The sequence below is a fragment of the Mesoplodon mirus genome, assembly GCF_964341445.2.
Source record: "Mesoplodon mirus genome assembly, chromosome: 17".
Taxonomy (NCBI): domain Eukaryota; kingdom Metazoa; phylum Chordata; class Mammalia; order Artiodactyla; family Ziphiidae; genus Mesoplodon; species Mesoplodon mirus.
In genome coordinates, this window is record NC_138993.1 from 17571432 (window position 1) to 17589947 (window position 18516).

Below are 18516 nucleotides of genomic sequence, written 5' to 3' on the forward strand. Positions count from 1 at the left end.
TATACCGACTCACATAACAACTGGGACGGTACCTGGAACATAGTAGATGTTCAATAAAATATTTTTAAATGAAAACTGCATATATAAATTATGTATATTTGAAAATCTGTTCACATTTTTGTCTGGAAAGTGGGTTCGAGCAGGGAGGGTAGCCTAAAAGGACAGTTCCTTAATATAATTGATAAATACAGATATGTGTTTCTCAAGTCATTACAAACATTTATTTTGGTTACATATTAAAAACTGTGCCGAAACTTGAGACAATAATAGAGTAAGATGTGAAACTGGTTGCTCAAATAGAAAATTAGCTACCTGGGAATTCCCTGGCAGTCCAGCGGTTAGGACTCCACACTCTCACTGCCGAAGGGCCCGGTTCAACCCCTGGTCGGGGAACTAAGATCCCACAAGCCTAGCGGCAGGCCAAAAAAAAAAAAAGAAAAGAAAAGAAGATTAGCTATATTTACTTTTTTTTAAGTTTTTTTTTGCGGTACGCGGGCCTCTCACTGTTGTGGCCTCTCCCGTTGCGGAGCACAGGCTCCGGACGCGCAGGCTCAGCGGCATGTGGGATCTTCCCGGACCGGGGCATGAACCCGTGTCCCCTGCATCGGCAGGCGGACTCTCAACCACTGCGCCACCAGGGAAGCCCTACATATACTTTTAATGGGAAAATATTCACAAAAAGTTAATGCGGAATATAGGACAGTTATGCTTTGTATAAACAATTAGATATTAGAAGGGAGGGGCAAATTTCAGTGCACATCCCCTTATTCTGTAATAGAAGTAGTGTAGCTTTAGCATAGCCATTTTAGTGGTAAGAAAACTGCAATAAAAGAGGTCGTCAAAGCTTGAGCTACAGTGGTGGTAGTTTTCTGGTATCTTCTAGAGAAGAAATTTCATTCCAACATCTGAGTATGTGGAAACTGTTTAGGAGTAAACTTCCTTACCTGGTGAAGAGTGGGGACAGGAAGAGACTAGGAAGATCAAGAGCCACAGGGTTCCTGTTTTATTTCTCATCTCTGGGTACAAAATTAACTCATTTTTCCAGGGTTCATATTTTAGAATTACTTCCTATATAAAGTGATATCCAAGTCTAACAATAGCTATTCTAATAGATAAATGTTGAGGGTAAAATAATATTTGGATTTTTTAAAACAAATTAAGAGAAAATTGGTTTGTTTTAGGCCTTCTGTATATTTTTACTGTATTTAGTATTAAAATATTTCACATGACTTCTGATTTTTTTCCTTTAAAAGTATATTTGCATTTTGCTAGCTTAAGTTTATTGAAACTTAGCTCTTGTATGTCATTTCTTATTTTTCCCTTGACATGAAGTCTTACCTACTTGATGAAGATGTCATTTGAATGGTGTACTGCAAGGAATTAAATGCTGTTTGTAAATTATGCTTTTACCAAGGTAAAGACCAAATTTTATGAATTCACTTTTTGTTTATAAAAGGAAAAAATAGCTTCATATATTTAATACATTCAAAAGTTTGATTAAATATTTAATTGTATTTACTTATTAAGTTGACACAGAAAAAATGCTTTTATTTTTCTCATATTATACAACTTTGTGTTCCTAACCTATAGCAAGGTGCTTCGCACATAATAGGCTTTCCTTAAATTTTCAATGTAGGAATAAGTTTTATTATGTTACTCAAAAGCTTCCAAGAAATAACTAATTATGCATACTATGTTAATGTTTGAATCTTTAAACATGGGTTTTTAATGTATTTACCCTCTTTTTCTAAAAGACAATTTTTTTTGTATCTTTAGGTGCTAATGTGTGTTTAAAAAAACAAAACCTTGGAGTAAAGTAGCAGCACATAATGGTTTGTGGATTTTGAAAAGGTGCAGGCCATATTGTGCTGCCTCAAAAATACAAGGATCTGATCTTCTGAAGAAAATATATTTCTTTTTATTCATAGCTCTTATGATAGCAATGTCAGCAGTGCCTTAGCAGCACGTAAATATTGGCGTTAAACTTCTAAAATTATCTCCAGTATTAACTGTGCTGCTGAAGTAAGGTTGGCCATACTCTACAGTCATATTTTAATGTATATTAATATTACCAATGTATTTTCAGCTTTATTATAATTAATTTTCAGTATTACTGATAATCTTGTTATTTTTAGTATGATTCAATAAAAATAAGTTAGAACTAACTTTTAGATGTTTTTATTAAAATAGTATAATTGCAATTTAATAGTTGTGTTGAATGCCATCAAGTTTATTGAAAGAGCTCATACAGCATCAAATAAATTTATTTTAATGCATATTTGTATTCAGTCTAAATATTCAATTTTTACTTCAGGTAGAACGGAAATATTAGTTTTCCCTTTATTTCTCTAGTAAAATGAAATTATATTAAGACATTTGCTTATCTCACAGATAAATGTACATTATAAAATACACATTTTGAACAGAACTTAGAGGACAATTTTTAGTAATATTTCTAAATATTCTCTTATAAGGGAAAGGGGAAAGTATCAAAACATGTGAATTAAATTCCTGATATCCTGTGTCTCAAAAAAAAGTTATCTCAAAAAAAAGTTAATCATAACTTTAAAGGTAGGAAAGACCTTATAAATGACCAGTATATTTGTTGGTTAGTTCAGGAAACAGAAACTCAAATTGAGTAATCTGCTACACATGCAGATTAGGATCTTTAACCCTATGTCTTCTGACTTTATACTATCATATTGGTTTTTTTCTTGTTTTTATTAAAAAAATTTTTTTAATCCTTAACCACAGATTTTTGTTAGAAAGTAAAGTCGAAAATATGAAGGCCTTGTTTGCTTTTTTTTATATCTAGTATTTAACTTTATCATAAGACCAAAAATTATTATGATAGTCACTAATTTTATAGATTCAAACAGTCAAAATTTTTTAATTTAATTGGAGTTTGAAGGAAAATGCTTTCTTTACCTTCTATTCCTTATTTGTTGGTGTTTAATTAAGTCATTAAACTAAAAATTGATGTTTAGGATAAGAGTGTAGTGTAGTGTACTATACTCCTGGTCCTATTTCCTACAAGGAATATCTCACTCCTTTCAGTTGAAACCAAGCAGGAAATCTATAAAATACAAGCAGTTCTTAACAAATCATTTCAATTATAATTGTCTATGTTGGAAACCCTAAAAGTATTTCAGGTGTAATTTAAGGAGTTGTATTTGAGCATCTTCTGTTTAAATTCTTATTTCAAGGTAAAGAAAATATATAAGACAAAGCTGTTATTTTTAAGAACAATCTCACTTTTTTCCAGCAAAATTTTTTTCCCAAAATAAAGAAGTAGTATACCATATTGGTGAGAATCAAATGCCAGCTCTCACATGGAAATATTGCCTTGGGGCTTTTAAAAGTCATTCATCAAGCTTTTAGCCTGTTCCCTTTATTTTATCTCAGCCATTTCATGAAAGACCGTAACAAATATATGGTAATTTTTGGTTCCACTAAGAATATTTCAGGAACTAATACATAGATGCTTAGAAATATTTATTGAATGAATTACAGAGTTTGTCCAGTATTTTCCAGAACAAGCCAGGAATTAGATTTCTATTTTTTCTTTTGTTTTCCTTAATATATTTGAAGTCAGATTTTAGAAAATTATATTTAGTCTAATTTGCCTTCTAAATGCATTTTATATTTACTAAATAAATCTTTATATCTTAGGTGCTCAAGATGTGTAAAAGGATCATTTGGGGCTAAATAAAAACTTTATTTAATTCAATCCTGAGAATAGATTAAAGAAAAATTGAAATATTGGGAGAATAAGAAAGTATAGAAAAACTGTTGCATTGAAATTCATTATAACAGTATGCAACTTCTTTCCAGTCTCTTACTAGAGAAGGTGAAATAGCCTGTCAGTACCTAATGAAACACTCATTTAGGTAACTCAACAGGCCTTAAAGTTTTATTTGTAAGAGTTAATATATTTCCATCTTTGTGTAATTTTGAAACACAAAGAGCAAATAGTAAAATAAAAGTTATACCCTTTCATGTTAGTCTTAATATGGCCATTTATTTTTTTGCAAAGAAGAAATAACTATATATGGGTGTATATTAAGCTTTCATTTTTTCCACCTTCTTTGGAAAAAAATCCTAATCTTTTTCATTCAGGTTTAAGTTGATGCCAAATAATTCCAATATTGAGCAACTTAAATCTGTTACTTGGAGTATGGATTGAGTTTGGAGCTAACTCAGAGGACTACAGGCAAGTATTCAGGAGGTAGTCAGAGGGATATCTTAATAGTTAAACAATTCAGCTTGCATACTATATTCAAATTCAAGTCTCTTAAGATCACATATATATGAAAGTAGAATTAACAATTTGATCATAGACTAAATGCCATATTTAACAGTAAAGGTTTTCTTCACTCAATTATGTAACCTTTTAATTGTTATAGAATTAGAGGTGTTTTTAAGCCACCAGGTATCATTACTGATATATGTTCAGGTTAGCCATAACTGGATTAGCAAGATTATACTTTAATAAACTATGATTTCTAAGTTAATGTATTTATTTATTTAGAAGCTGACATTCTAAATCAATGTTTTTTTCCTTTTGCAGGTGGATATTACTATCCCTTATTCATGGAAAAAGTTATATTCTAAGTGTTGTTTCCCATTGAGTATTAGCAAAAAGGAGAAAAATTAATGTCCTAAACTTTTGAGATAGATTTGGCTCTAGTAAGTATTTAGACTTATTATTAATAGGGTTGGCCAAAAAGTTCGTTCGGTTTTTTTTCCATAAGGCTCTAGTAGCGAGCACTTAGTTGTCTTTAACTTCATTCGAAACAGTTTTGTTAGGTTGTATTGTGACAGCTGTCATATCAGAGTGCATTTTTTAAAAAACTTATCAAAATTGGTGAATTTTTGTGTAGCCATTTTAGTATTGAAGATGGAAGAAAAAAGCAACATTTTCGGCATATTATTGCTTTATTTCAAGAAAGGTAAAAACACAACTGAAACGTAAAAAAGGATTCGTGCATTGTGTGGAGAAGGTGCTGTGACTGATCGAACGTGTCAAAAGTGGTTTGCAAAGTTTTGTGCTGGAGATTTCTTGCTGGACGATGCTCCACGGTTGGGTAGACCAATTGAAGTTGATAGGGATCAAATCAAGACATTAATTGAGAACGACCAACGTTATACCACGTGGGAGATAGCCGACATACTCACAATATCCAAATCAAGCTTTGAAAATCATTTGCAGCAGCTTGGTTATGTTAATCGCTTTGATGTTTGGGTTCCACATAAGTTAAGCGAAAAAAACCTTTCTGACCACATTTCCGCCTGTGATTCTCTACTTAAACGTAACGAAAACATTCCGTTTTTAAAACAAATTGTGATGGGCAATGAAAACTGGATACTGTACAATAATGTGGAACAGAAGAGATCGTGGGGCAAGTGAAATGAACCACACCAAAGTCCGGTCTTCATCCAAAGAAGGTGACGTTGTGTATTTGGTGGGATTGGAAGGGAGTCCCCTCTTATGAGCTCCTTCCAGAAAACCAAACAATTAATTCCAAGAAGTACTGCTCCCAGTTAGACCTACTGAAATCAGCACTCGATGAAAAGCATCCAGAATTAGTCAACAGAAAACACATAATCTGGGACTTCCCTGGCTGTCCAGTGGTTAAGACTCCGTGCTTCCACTGCAGGGGGTGCAGGTCCGATCCCTGGTCAGGGAACTAAGATCCCACGTGCCACACAACACGGCCAAAAATAAATGAATAAATTTAAAAAGCAAAAAGAAAACGCATAATCTTCCATCAGGATACTGCAAGACTGCATGTTTCTTTGATGACTAGGCAAAAAGTGTTACAGCTTGGCTAGGAAGTTCTGATTCATCCACCATATTCACCGGACATTGCACCTTCGGATTTCCATTTATTTCGGTCTTTACAAAATTCTCTTAATGGAAAAAATTTCAATTCCCTGCAAGACTATAAAAGGCACCTAGAATAGTTCTTTGCTCAAAAAGATAAAAAATTTGGGGAAGAAGGAATTATGAAGTTGCCTGAAAAATGGCAGAAGGTAGTAGAACAAAAGGGCGAATACGTTGTTCAATAAAGTTCTTGGTGAAAATGAAAAATGTGTCTTTTATTTTTACTTAAAACCCAAAGGAATTTTTTGGCCAACCCAATACTTACATGTCTGGGAGGAGAAGTAAGAGACCATCATCAGTACATTTCCAGCTAAAATTTTTTATTTTCTTACCTCTTATCAAGGGATTTCCTAAAATTTCTGTTTTATTACTAATAGTTTGAGCCTCTTTAATGGAGAATTAATTTCTCCAGCAGAATTTAAGAGTTTATATTCTTACCTTGTTTATTTATAAAATCTCACAGATTTCTGATTTTTTTTTTTTAGGCTATTTGCAATGAAGAAAATGTTGGCAAAATAAGTTTAAACTTTTTATGTTAAAATTACTGTGCAAGGTAACAAGTTAGTTGCTGGGTTTTTGTTTTTATTACACTGAAATTAAATTTAACATTTCTCATTTCTCTTTGGGTCTATTTCTTGATTTTTAATCCATGGGATTCATGCAAAAATTTCATGAATAATACATTTAGATTAACATATATATGAGTACAGGTCCCCCTTAATTCTGTGGAACTTTGAATAATCTGATACTTATCATATTCTTGTGATTGAACTTTTGTGTTTTGAAAAAGTGTAAACTGCCTGGAGAATCTTGTTATTGTTTATATTTATCTTATGCTATAGCGTTAGATTTTGTTTGAGAAATTATGCTGAGAAAAAAATTTTTAAGCCACCTTTACACTAAATGTCCTCAATTTGATTAACTTGTTATTAAAGTTATTCTGTATATCTTCATTTTATAATTTAAGCACTTAGCATGGATTAATATCTTTAGGAAGTAGTAGAAACTTTAAAATCACTCCAGAGTTTGCTTATTTCCACATCTCATTATTTTATAATCTTTGGGAATGCTTGTATTTATGAAAGTAACATTTTTCAGGGATATAAATTCTAATAGAACCACTAAAACTTTTTTTCTGTTTGGACTTTAATGCATACGATACTAAACTATAGGATAATTTTTTTTAAGTTTTCATGTGATCAGTTAAAAATACCACTTTAGCATGAAGCAACGAAGTAGAAAGTCGTCCCATAGTTAGAAGTAAAGAAAGTTTAAGTACATCATTTCTTAAGAGAATTTGTACATTTTAACATAGTCTATGCAGATTTTTATGTTAATTTGTTTTTCCATAAATGTCTTTTCTGGCTTATGTTTAACAAGGAGCATTAAAATAGATTTGAAGCATTTATATAGAGAGGACTACAAATTTATTTATTCTACTATATTGGCACTGAGGATCAGCACCGAACAAAACAGGTAAATTCCAGCCCTTATGAGCTTACAATTTTGGGAGTGAGGCATGGGTAATAGAACAGACAAACTGATAAGTACTATATGTGGTATGTCAGATGGTGATAAGTTCTATGAAGAAAAATAAAGCAAGGGAAGTGGGAGGGATGGGTTAAACGTGTTTGGAAGGCAGGCAGATGTGTTTTTAAATAGTGTGGTCCAAAAATGCCTCACAAAAATGACATTTGAACAAAGATCTAAAAAACAGGGAGCAAACCATTAGGTTTCTGGGAGAAGAGCCTTTCAAGCAGGTGAAATAACAACTACAGAGACCTTGAGGCTGAAACATTTTTGGTGTGTACCAAAAAGAGCAGCAAAAAGGTCTGGATGGCTATGATCAAATATACAAGAGGGAGAATCATAGCCCAAAAAGTTTATAGGAGCCAGATCTTAGGGCTGTTCAAGTTCTTAGCTTAATGTACAGATTTAATTTTCCTTACTTTAAGAGAAACTTGACAGTTGTATGTGCATCAGCCTATGTGACCTTTGTAGATCGAATATTTTTTTGGATCTCAAGGTTAGAACCTCCATCTGAGACCATTTAGAACATAAACAAAATGTTTAAATGGTTAATAGGTGTATATGTGATGATCAGGTTTTTATGAATTGTGATTTGATTGGTCTGAAATTGTTTTTTACTTGCTCAGTTTAGCTAGTCAAAGCTAATAGCTCCAAGAGACACTCTGAACTTGTTCGCATTTGTCATTTACTCAAACGAACCACAGTTGTCTTCAACTCCTCCATTCTAGGAATTGCTGCCATTTTTCTCACTTATTCCTATTAGCATTTTAGCTGAAGAGTTCTTTGCCTGTAATTGTTTCATCATGCTTTTGCTAATAAGATAAAATTCAGACTTCTTAACTTAGACCTCATGATCTTGCCCCAGCCTTAAGTTTTTCCATTTTTCTTCAAGCTAACTAGTCCCGCTCCGTCTGTTTTTCTATCTCTGTGCCCTTATTTATGCCATTTCACCACCCCAGTTCTCCCCCGACTAATTCCTGTACATTTTTAAAAAGCAGGTCAAACCTCTTGTGTGTGCTAAGTGTTTCCTGACTTTAACAGTCTGGCATTATCCCTCCTTCCCATGTTATGAATGGTTTATACCTGTAGCTCTTAACCTTTTTCTCTCACTTAACAGGGAAGTACATTCATTATCATTAATTGTATCTCATTTATTCATGCATATTAACCTTTTATAAATGTATTGGCAATGTGAAGAAAAAATTTAAATTTAAGAAATAACAAAAAGCAAGTGAACTAAGACATCCAGAACTTCAAAACACCGGCCTAAATATTAGGTCCCAAAGTTCAAATATTAATTTTATGCTGACAAGTGATATAGTTGATTTTTTCTCAGTTATATTAAAATATATATCACATTACAGTAGAGTGTGGACCAGTCATGATATATTTCTAGGATTTTAGCACGTTAAAAGAATTAACGAATTAAAAGAATTCTTTGTGAGTAGGACCCAGGCATCATGATTTTAAAGCTTTATAGTTGATCTGTATCTGGCCAAAGTTGAGTGACCTAGAGCATCATAGCACATAAAAAGGCATTCAATAAAGAGCTGAATGATTGAGAAAAAAAAATTTTTTTAAAGAATACTGGATTCTCTTTCAATTTTCTAATACTGTAAAAGCTATTAATAAATATACTCATTTAAGAAGTAATCCATGTGTTTATTATAGTGTTGTTTATAATATTAAAAGATTTAAAGTTTTTAAAGTGTCCAATAATAAAAAACTGATTAAATAACATGCTGAGTGGAATAATGTGCAGCTGTTTAAAATAATGTAATCAGTATTTTAATGAGCTAGAAGCTTCATGATTAAGTGAAAAAAGGTTACCAAATAGTGTGAACAGACTCATTAAAAAAATACATATGCTAAAATGCTATTACTGGTTCACTATGGATGTGAGATAAATCTTGCTTATTCTTGATGATAAACAAGCATGTATGATTTTTGTGAGTGAGGGGGAGAAAAGGAGAGAGAGCTCCTTGAAATATATAAAAACAGTTACTTGCAGCAGCCTTACCACCACTTAATCACCTCCTTTAGAAATCTGTAAATGGAAACCCTAAGTTCCTTTGGGTTCAGGAAATTTAGAAGTGATAATGAAGAATTAACTATCATGGGAAGGACTGAACAGGTAATTTCAAAAATCAGATAACTTTAAAATCAGCTTCAGGGGAGCAATCTACTCTGTGTTCTCAAAGGAATGGTGAAAAGGAATTCAAGAATCACTTCTTGAATTCTCTGTTGAGAGGTTTTGCTGTCTTTTCCCCGGTCTTCCAGCCCCCAAAACCTCAAAAGGTAAGTATAAGAAAAGGAGTAGTTACCTATTTTAATTTTGAAACTATATTAATAAGCTGTAAAAGAAAACAAATCTGGTTTATTTTATAGTTATAGATATTTAATAGCACAGTGAAACTGACTTTCAGATCTTAAAAGGATTTTTGTTTAAAATGAAGTTTGTTTTAATTTCTCCCAGCATAAAAATAATGTATAGGCATAGAAACCTCGAAAAAGGCAAAAAATTCTTTTTAAAAATTACATTTTTACCATCCAGTGGCAACTATTATTAGCAGTATATTGTTTCCTTCTAGTTGTATAGTTGGATTAGCAAATTCATTTCTTAATTCATGACTATGCCAGAAACTGGAAAGAACATCACCCTCTGGAAAAGAGATATGAGATATGCTCCTGGCTCAAAAAGTTTTTCTTTACATTTATCTACAATACAGTTGATCCCCAAACAACATGGGTTTGAACTGTGAGAGTCCACTTATTTTTTTCAATAAGTATGTACTACAATACTACACCATCTGTGGATGAGGAACCGCGAGTACAGAGGGCAAACTCTAAAGTTACACGTGGATTTTCAGCTGCAAGTTGGGTCAGTTCCCTTAACCCCCTTGTTCAGGGGTCAACTGTATACCCAAAAACTACCACTAATTTTATCATTTGTTCCATAATGTTTTACTGTAAAAATGCGTACATTTAAAAATTTCTTTTTCTCAAAATATTTTAGTAAATTTGAGTACATGAGAAGATGCATCTTGTTTACCCTCTGGCTTCCTCTTTCACACCTGCATGTCATCCCCAAGCGTACCTTTGCATAGTTTGAGAGCCTTTCTGAAGCAAGGGAGGTCATTGAAGGGTTTTCATTGGGAGAGAAAGAAAAATAATTACTGAAAATGTATTGTTCAAGATTTGCTGAAGGAAATCTAAGACCATTAGAGAAATTATGTGCTTCTTTTGTACCCCAATAATCACATCAAATTTATCAAAAAGCTGAGCTGGTGTTCTAAAATTGTGGAATTCACATTTGATATTCAAAAAACATTTACTAATTACGGACATTTCAGTTCAAACACATGGCTATGGTTATCAAAATGTAAACATGACACATATATAAATTCATAGTGTATGACCTGTCTGTTACAGTGACCCATTTAGAATGTAAAAATAGTATGTCTCAACCTATTTTTCTCACATTTCAATATTTTATAATTTAAAACTCTTTAACAGTAGTTTTAGACAGGCAGGTTTAGAATCTGACAACTTGGCTAATCAAATAAACATTTGGGAGTCTAAAAATCTGACTCAGAGGGGTGTTTGTCACCAGAACTCACCTATGGTACAGATGTCAAGTTAGACCCTCTGTTATGCCACTTTTGTCACCATTCTAGTGGACATTGCATCCTTTGAAATAATAGGGAAAGCACCCAAAAGTAAGGCCTCAGGTCCATAATAGTTAAGCTATCAGACCAGTTTTTTGAATATAATTCTTTAGATGTATTTACCCCTAAAATCCAAGGAATTTGGATCTTTAAAAATTGATGACTTACTCTTTCTAAAAAGTTCCTTATAGTTATATTCTTCAGGAAAAAATTTGTGATGAGTTTACAATACTTCTGTATTCATTAAACTAAATTCCTTTTTATAAAAGAATTGTGGATGGTTTTTTGGGTAGTCAAATTGGATAATTTAGTTTGGAATTTAGGTAAAGGTTCAACAAATTTCAAAACTAGCATGAAAATTCTTCATTTATTTAGGCTAAACTATTGCTATATGCTAATAAACACGTGTTCTCCCAAATCATTGTTGATTGAAAGTCTTGGTTTATATAGTTCATGTCAGGACACATGCAGACTATGGATGTGAACCAGTTTTAGAGGGCATTCAGAGAACTGAAAAAATATGAGATGTCAAATGTCCTCAGGGGTGGGTGGAGGTATTAAGAAGCTTGCTTGAAAAAGAACAATACTGAGACTTTTATTCTGTATTGCAAAATATAGAAGGGCAAAACTGGGGAGATTGAGTTTCAGGGATGCAGATATAAACTGTTAAGCAAGGGATTTCTACCGACTATGGATGTGTGTGTGCATTAAGGAAATGGACTGCTTTACCAAGGGCCTCAGAGCGATGAAATGGGGGCGGGGGAGGGAATAAGATTTAAAGACATCATTTGAGATGAAGAAAATCAATACATCAGCTTGAACAAATTCTTGCCTTTAAAATGAGCGCACTGTGCTAACAATTTTTGACTAAAGGAAACTACAGGGATATTTCTAGATTTTTTGTTTTAGCACAGCTTTTACTGAAAACTTATTTTAACAGAACTGACAGTATCTAAGGAAGGTACTCCCTTAAGAAGTTCAAGATCACGGTTTCAAGAAGTATGTGTCACTTGTCTGAAAACTGAAATTATGAAAATAAATTAATGAGTTACTGAAATTGGAACATAATTTTTGAATACTAAAAACTTAAAAGTTGGCATTTGTTTTCAAGAAGGATTACTTTATCAAGGCTGTTGGGTAAATCCAGTATAGAACTGGATCATTAAGTTTTCATTTTCCTCTTAAGACTTCAAAGGAGAATAAAGTTGAAGAATTTGGATAAGCTAACAGGAAGGAACCAATTCCAGAGAAATTCTTAATCATACCGTTTTGATTTGAAGAGAGTTGAATCATAGTGTCAATGGGATATTCTCTGATATTTATATTCCAGGGTGCTTGGATTTTTCAAAAGACTGCTGCGCCATAGCTTGGGCTTAGAATTGCCACTTTTGGAATTCTCTTTCTGTAGTTAAATATAGGGGGATTCAGCTTCAATTGGAGCTTTTCTTACCTTACTAGACACATAGTAGGTGCTCAGTTATTTATTAAGTGGAGTGTTCCTAGGAAGATCAATCTCACTCTGAAATTGGCACTGGGTCTAGTTGATTCTGTCATCACATGTACAGGAAATAATCATTCTGTATATTCTTTGCCAGTCTTTTGAGCCTAAATCATAGTTGAGACTTGATTAAGAAGTGTTACACCTTGGCTGAGAAGATTGTTTTTATGACATCTTTTAATGCAAGCTTCTTAGTTTTTACAGTTCAAGTACTTCTCAGACTACTCTGCTTCTCTTTCAAATTTATATAGAGATTCTTGATAGGAGAGAATTGTTAATAGAGTAAGGAACATCAGCCCTGGCACATTTGTTAATGTTTATTTGCCCCTCTGGGAAATAGGCCTGTAAATTTTTATTATTTATTTTGAGTGCTTATTTTAGTGAAAGTGACCCAAATCAATCAAATCAAAACATTTAAATACCACCCCTTGGGTTGTGGATGAATTTTTTTTTAAGTACATATGGAAACCACTCAAGCTTTAGGTGCGATTAGTGACAGAAATAACTGCTGACACATTGTCCTTTGCCAGAAACTTTCACATTTAAAAATCCTTTCAATTCTCATAACCACCTTATGGGGGAGATACGTCATTATTCCCATGTTATAAGGTAAGGAAACAGTCACAGGGAAATAGCATGCCTGATGTCACATAACTAGTAGGTGGGAGAGTCAGGATTCAAGCTCAGGTAGTTTCATTGCAGAGCTCATGCTCTTAATAATTATATCTACAACCTCTGTCCTATAGTTAACAAAAGGTAGGGGAGAGAAAACTAAATATTAAGCCCTAAAATGCTCAAAATGATCGTGATACCTTCCAAAGAATGTTAAGACTTTAAAATAGGTTTGTATGTGGAAGTACTATACTAAGCACAAATTATCTTCTCAGATATTCCATGATGGTGCTACCATCCCACTGCAAGGAGGCATGTTCTGAGAAGTGTGTTTTGGTAACGCTGGACGTGGGTGTTTATGTGTCCATGTCCTTCTGTATGTATGTGTAGTCCATGAATATACATGCAGCTATATGAATTCAGTCAGCCCTTAGTAGCATTGCCCTCCCTGAGAAAACTGCCCCACCTAGTTGTCCAGAGTAAGTCTACATAATCTATAGGTCATACTTGGTTGTACTGTTTTTAAGGTGTCAAAGCATCAAACAGCATTGTTCTCTCACTTCACGTCTCTGGAAGCTAATCAAAATCTAAGAAAATAAACCTTTTGTAACTAAAAGGCTGCAAATTATACATTTAAATTGTAAACTTACTTTGCAGTTTACCTATTCCTAAGCTATGAGACATACCATTTTCTTTGTATTTTATGTTAATTTAAAGAATTGGACTTCTGGCAGGCTTAAAAATCATTAACTTCATTCTGTCTTATAGAGCAATTGCAGGCAGTATAGCAGGTTCTTACTGAGCCTTCAGAAATACTCTCGGGTATTGCCTCAGAAGGGGAACCTCCTCCCACCCCCTTCACATACACACACAGAAAATTAATAGCTTCCTTTTCTGTTCTATCATTCCTAAAGTAGTTTCATTATTGCTTATGTTACATCATATTGTGATTATTTTTCTTATTTCTCTATGATTAACCTGTAAGCTTAATAGGCTTGAGCCCAGACTATCTTAACTCAGCTCATTTGGTGACTGATATAGTAAATAGAGCCCATGATCGCACATAGCACTCAGTATTATGTTACTTCCCTTCCTTATCATGGAATACATTGATACCAGTATTAGTATGGCTACTCAAAACAACTCACTTGTTAGATAGCCAGAAGATAGATCTTTTCAGTGGAATCCTCCTAGGATCAATTAGGTGAAATTTCCAGATCACAAATATCACAGTTTCATCGAAGGATCACAAGGAAAGAGAAATGAGAAACATGAAATAGTTCTTGCCAGGTAATAGTAAGTTTTATATGTGAAATAAGTGTGAAGGCTCTTTATCTCTTACTGAGATGATGCATTAGTTAAGGAATAAAAAATTTCACAGAGGGCCTCCCTGGTGGCGCAGTGGTTGAGAGTCCGCCTGCCGATGCAGGGGATACGGGTTCGTGCCCCGGTCTGGGAGGATCCCATATGCCGCGGAGCGGCTGGGCCCGTGAGCCATGGCCGCTGGGCCTGCGCATCCGGAGCCTGTGCTCCGCAACGGGGGAGGCCACAACAGTGAGAGGCCCGCATACCGCAAAAAAAAAAAAAAAAAAAAAAAAAAAAAATTTCACAGAGCATATGTTATCTCCTAGGTAAGAGACAAAAGAAACTTTGACAGTATACCTTATGTAAGTCTTAGGAAAACTGTCTAGCAGATTGAAATTGTTTCCCAGATGTTCTTCCTGAAGTGTCACAAGAACACTATGGAGGTCAGGAATTCCAGTTAGCTTTGCTACCATCTCAAGATTCAGGGTTTTTAAAAAATATTAAGTGCTTTTAAAAGGGTTAAAATTATTTAATTGCTGTTTTTCCCACTTCATCATTCATCTGACTGACCCTACAGTTGATTGCTTAAGACAGCTTTTAAAATCCAAGTCAACCTTGTTTAGGCCAGTGAATTCATACCAGCTTGTATGTAGGAATCCAACCAGAACAACTATTTATGACTGCCTCTGTTTCTACCTCATCAAGAAATAGTTTTCACTTTAATCTTTCGCGCTGAGGTCATAGGGTGTGACCTTTTTTCCTAGCACTGTATTTGTGTTCTTTTCTTACTATCTCCCAGACTCTGAACTTTACCAGCTTCCTGAACCCACAGAACCCAGCCCCTAAATCCTACCTGCCTAAATCCATGTCATTCAGATGCTTTGTCCTACATTGGGAAATCATCTGGCTTCCGGGCTCTACTTTTGTTTGGAGGACCCAAGTATATTCCCAAATTAACTGAAGCTCTAGCCTTAATACTCTGCTTGCTCTCAGATCAATTTCACATGGTGGCCTCTGTTGCTCTTCATAGTTAATGCCTTCCAAACTAGGTTTGGCCTACCTGTCAATAAAATATTTGAGTGTTTTATAATTAATAAATGTATGATTGATAATATACCTGATATGTCTGCTACTCTAAGATTGTTTTTATCTTTAAGATGTTTTCTAAAATTAATTGCTCACTGCCAGTAATACTCATTACCCTCATTTTTAAATAAGGAAAAAGCCTAAGATACTCTTGCATTAGTATAGGATTTTGGCATCAAGATTCTAAATACAACACATGGCACAGTGTCAACAGTTAGTTAGCTTTAAATAGATAATTGCTCAATAGAATTTATCCAGAGACCTACGAAATGAAGCATGAGAATGATGAAATCATCTTATAACCTCATCTTCAATCCAGGCCTGCCTAATTGCTTACCACGGAGAAGTCTAAAATTGTTGGAAATTCCTTTTTTTGGCTAAGTTTACTTTTCATCTTGTTTCATTTCCTGTCTTAGTATGATAATCTTTTTATATGAAATTGTGCTGTTTAAATTTTCATAATTAATTTATTCATGTGTAGAATGTGTAATTTTATAATTTGTGATAGCTGATGTATTTCAAGTAACATAATTTCCTTACACATAAAAGAACAACATTAAAATTAAACTGACACAGAGTAGATATCCAATAAACATTTAAATTAATATTGAATGAATTAATAAGTTAATTTATTTAACATGGTGGTAAGTCAGAATTTTTAGAATTCTGTTATCGACAAATAGTCTTATAGCTTTTCAACCTCTGTGTTTTCAAAGTGTCTACTTTTAATACTCAATATTTTTGTATTTAATTTCCCACAGTTGAAAAGATGAAGCTTCTCATAGAAACAAAATATTTTTTTAGATTAAATAATCCTTTTTAGACTATGTTTTTGGTTCTGTTACTGGCTCCTAGGGAAAAGAAATTGCAATAAAATAGGCATTTCTAAAGAAATAACTTAGGATTAGTATTCCTTCAAGAATTCATACAAGAATTAAGAACACTGTAGAAAATCAAGTAATATAAATTAGAAGTGAAAATATCCATTAGATTAATTTGATGATTCTAGACATGAGAATCTAAGTTATTTTCTATCATTTTGTCCTCATTTTTAAAGTCTCAGACAATGAAACTTCCATCACTTGAATCTCATTCAGTAATGTGTATACAGCTATTCATTCATTCAACAAGTCACTTTGTTCAGAGGTATTTGCCTCTGATACTAGTATCTTCAATGCCATCAAAATGCATTTTATTAAGATGACAATTGAGCATGTAGGAGAAGCTTAAGCTTTCCCACTGGTTTAGAAGACCATGAAATGAAGCAGAATAAAAAGTTATAATTCAGTATAATAAAATTTGTGAATATTATCCTAAAGAAGTGTTCAGGTAGCTTGGTTACTTTGCCAGAGGAATGACAATGTAAACAGAAGCTTAAACTGTTCCTATCCTAGAGAAGTTAAATGTGGTCCTATTCAAATACTTAAAAATTGGCTCGGCTTAAATTTGTGTGACCTTAAGCAAATTGCTCTCTCCAAGCCTCAGCTGTAAATTTTAAGTAAGAGGTTGAACTTGGATCTTTTTCGTCCCAAATTTTTATAATCCTAGAAGAGAGTCAGCCTCCAATGTATTTATTTTATGAATAATTCTGTACGCTGACATATTACTCATTAAAGCAAAGGAAAAAAAGTTAAATAATCTTGTAGATTTATGTGGAAACCTTAGTTATCACCTTAGAATTTTGGATATTATATATTTAAGTTTTCCATTCTAGAAAAAATTTAGATTTGTTTTTCCTACCCTTTTGTCAGATTGTCACCTTGACTGTGTGAGACATGGCCAACAAAAGGAAAACAACCCCCATAGAAACTTGAAGAAGGAGAGGCACTCACTGTAAATGAAAAATAAGAAATCTTTTAATGTTTATCAGATAAGGAAAGCATTTAATTGAATTAATGGGACACTATGGAGTACCAGATGATTTAGTTAACTGACATTTACAATGATCTTAAACCTTGTTTGAATATTTTGTAAAACATTAATAAAAATTACAGTATTTCAGTATATTTTCTTAAACAGTATGCTAAATATTGTTAAATTTTATGTAAGGATCAAGTCATATAAAGTATTATGTAATAATAAGTATAGAAGTTTGGAGAGTGGTGTTTAGTGTGTTTTAAGCCATAACATCCAGAGGGTGTTTGATTATAATTTTTCTTAAAGTTAACTTCTTTCTTCTTGAAGTAGAGTGTGAGAGACAAATTCAGGTTAACTAAGGATTCAATTTGAAGAATTCCAGTCTCCTTTAAGCAAAATTTCACTTTATTTCAAACTGAACAAAATTATGTTGTATTCATAATTTGACAACACACTTGAAAGGTGTACACTCTAAAGGATTCAAATTATAAACCTTTCAGTTATAATCTGTTGGTTGTAAGCAAGGCCATGTACTTGTAAGTTTCCCCTACTGCCAGAAATTGTATCAGAAGGGACTAAATTATCAAAAATGGCTACTGGTGTTTTGTTTTGTTTTGTTTTGTTTTTGACTCTGCGGCATGGGGGATCTTATTTCCCCGACCAGGGATCAAACCCGTGCCACCTGCCATGGAAACACAGAGTCTCAACCACTGGACCATCAGCGAATCCCAAGAATGGCTACTGGTTTTGATCATCGTTATGTACATAAATGTATGTTATATACTCTACCAAAGTAGAGTGGAACAGTTTTATTCATATGCAAATCTATTTTTGAACAGTGAAAAATCTGAGGTGGTGATAATTTGAGGTGTCATATTCTGTAAATGAGAGTGAATATAATTTCATCTCATCAAGAATAGTTATTATAATAATACTTAAAATGCCTTGAAAGTTTTCTCTTTGCATTTTTCAAGTGAGACAATTTTTATTATTTAAGACCTATTCAATGCCCAGTACTTCACTATAGTCTAAAAAAGATGGTCACTGTCGGCAAAGAACTTCTGGCCTAGATG

The 18516-nt window shown here is 33.3% G+C and overlaps 1 long non-coding RNA gene across 4 annotated transcripts in view; it reads left to right on the forward strand.

Moving 5' to 3' along the window:
• LOC309792806 overlaps positions 1-6342 on the forward strand; it is a 69909-nt gene extending 63567 nt beyond the window's left edge. For 3 of the 4 annotated variants that reach the window (XR_014291796.1, XR_014291797.1, XR_014291799.1), the window contains exons 4-6: positions 1333-1414; positions 4120-4213; positions 4571-6342. This is a non-coding gene — a long non-coding RNA (uncharacterized lncRNA). The remainder of the gene's footprint in view (positions 1-1332; positions 1415-4119; positions 4214-4570) is intronic. The other variant, XR_014291798.1, reaches the window with a different exon arrangement.
• Positions 6343-18516: the final 12174 nt, after the last annotated feature.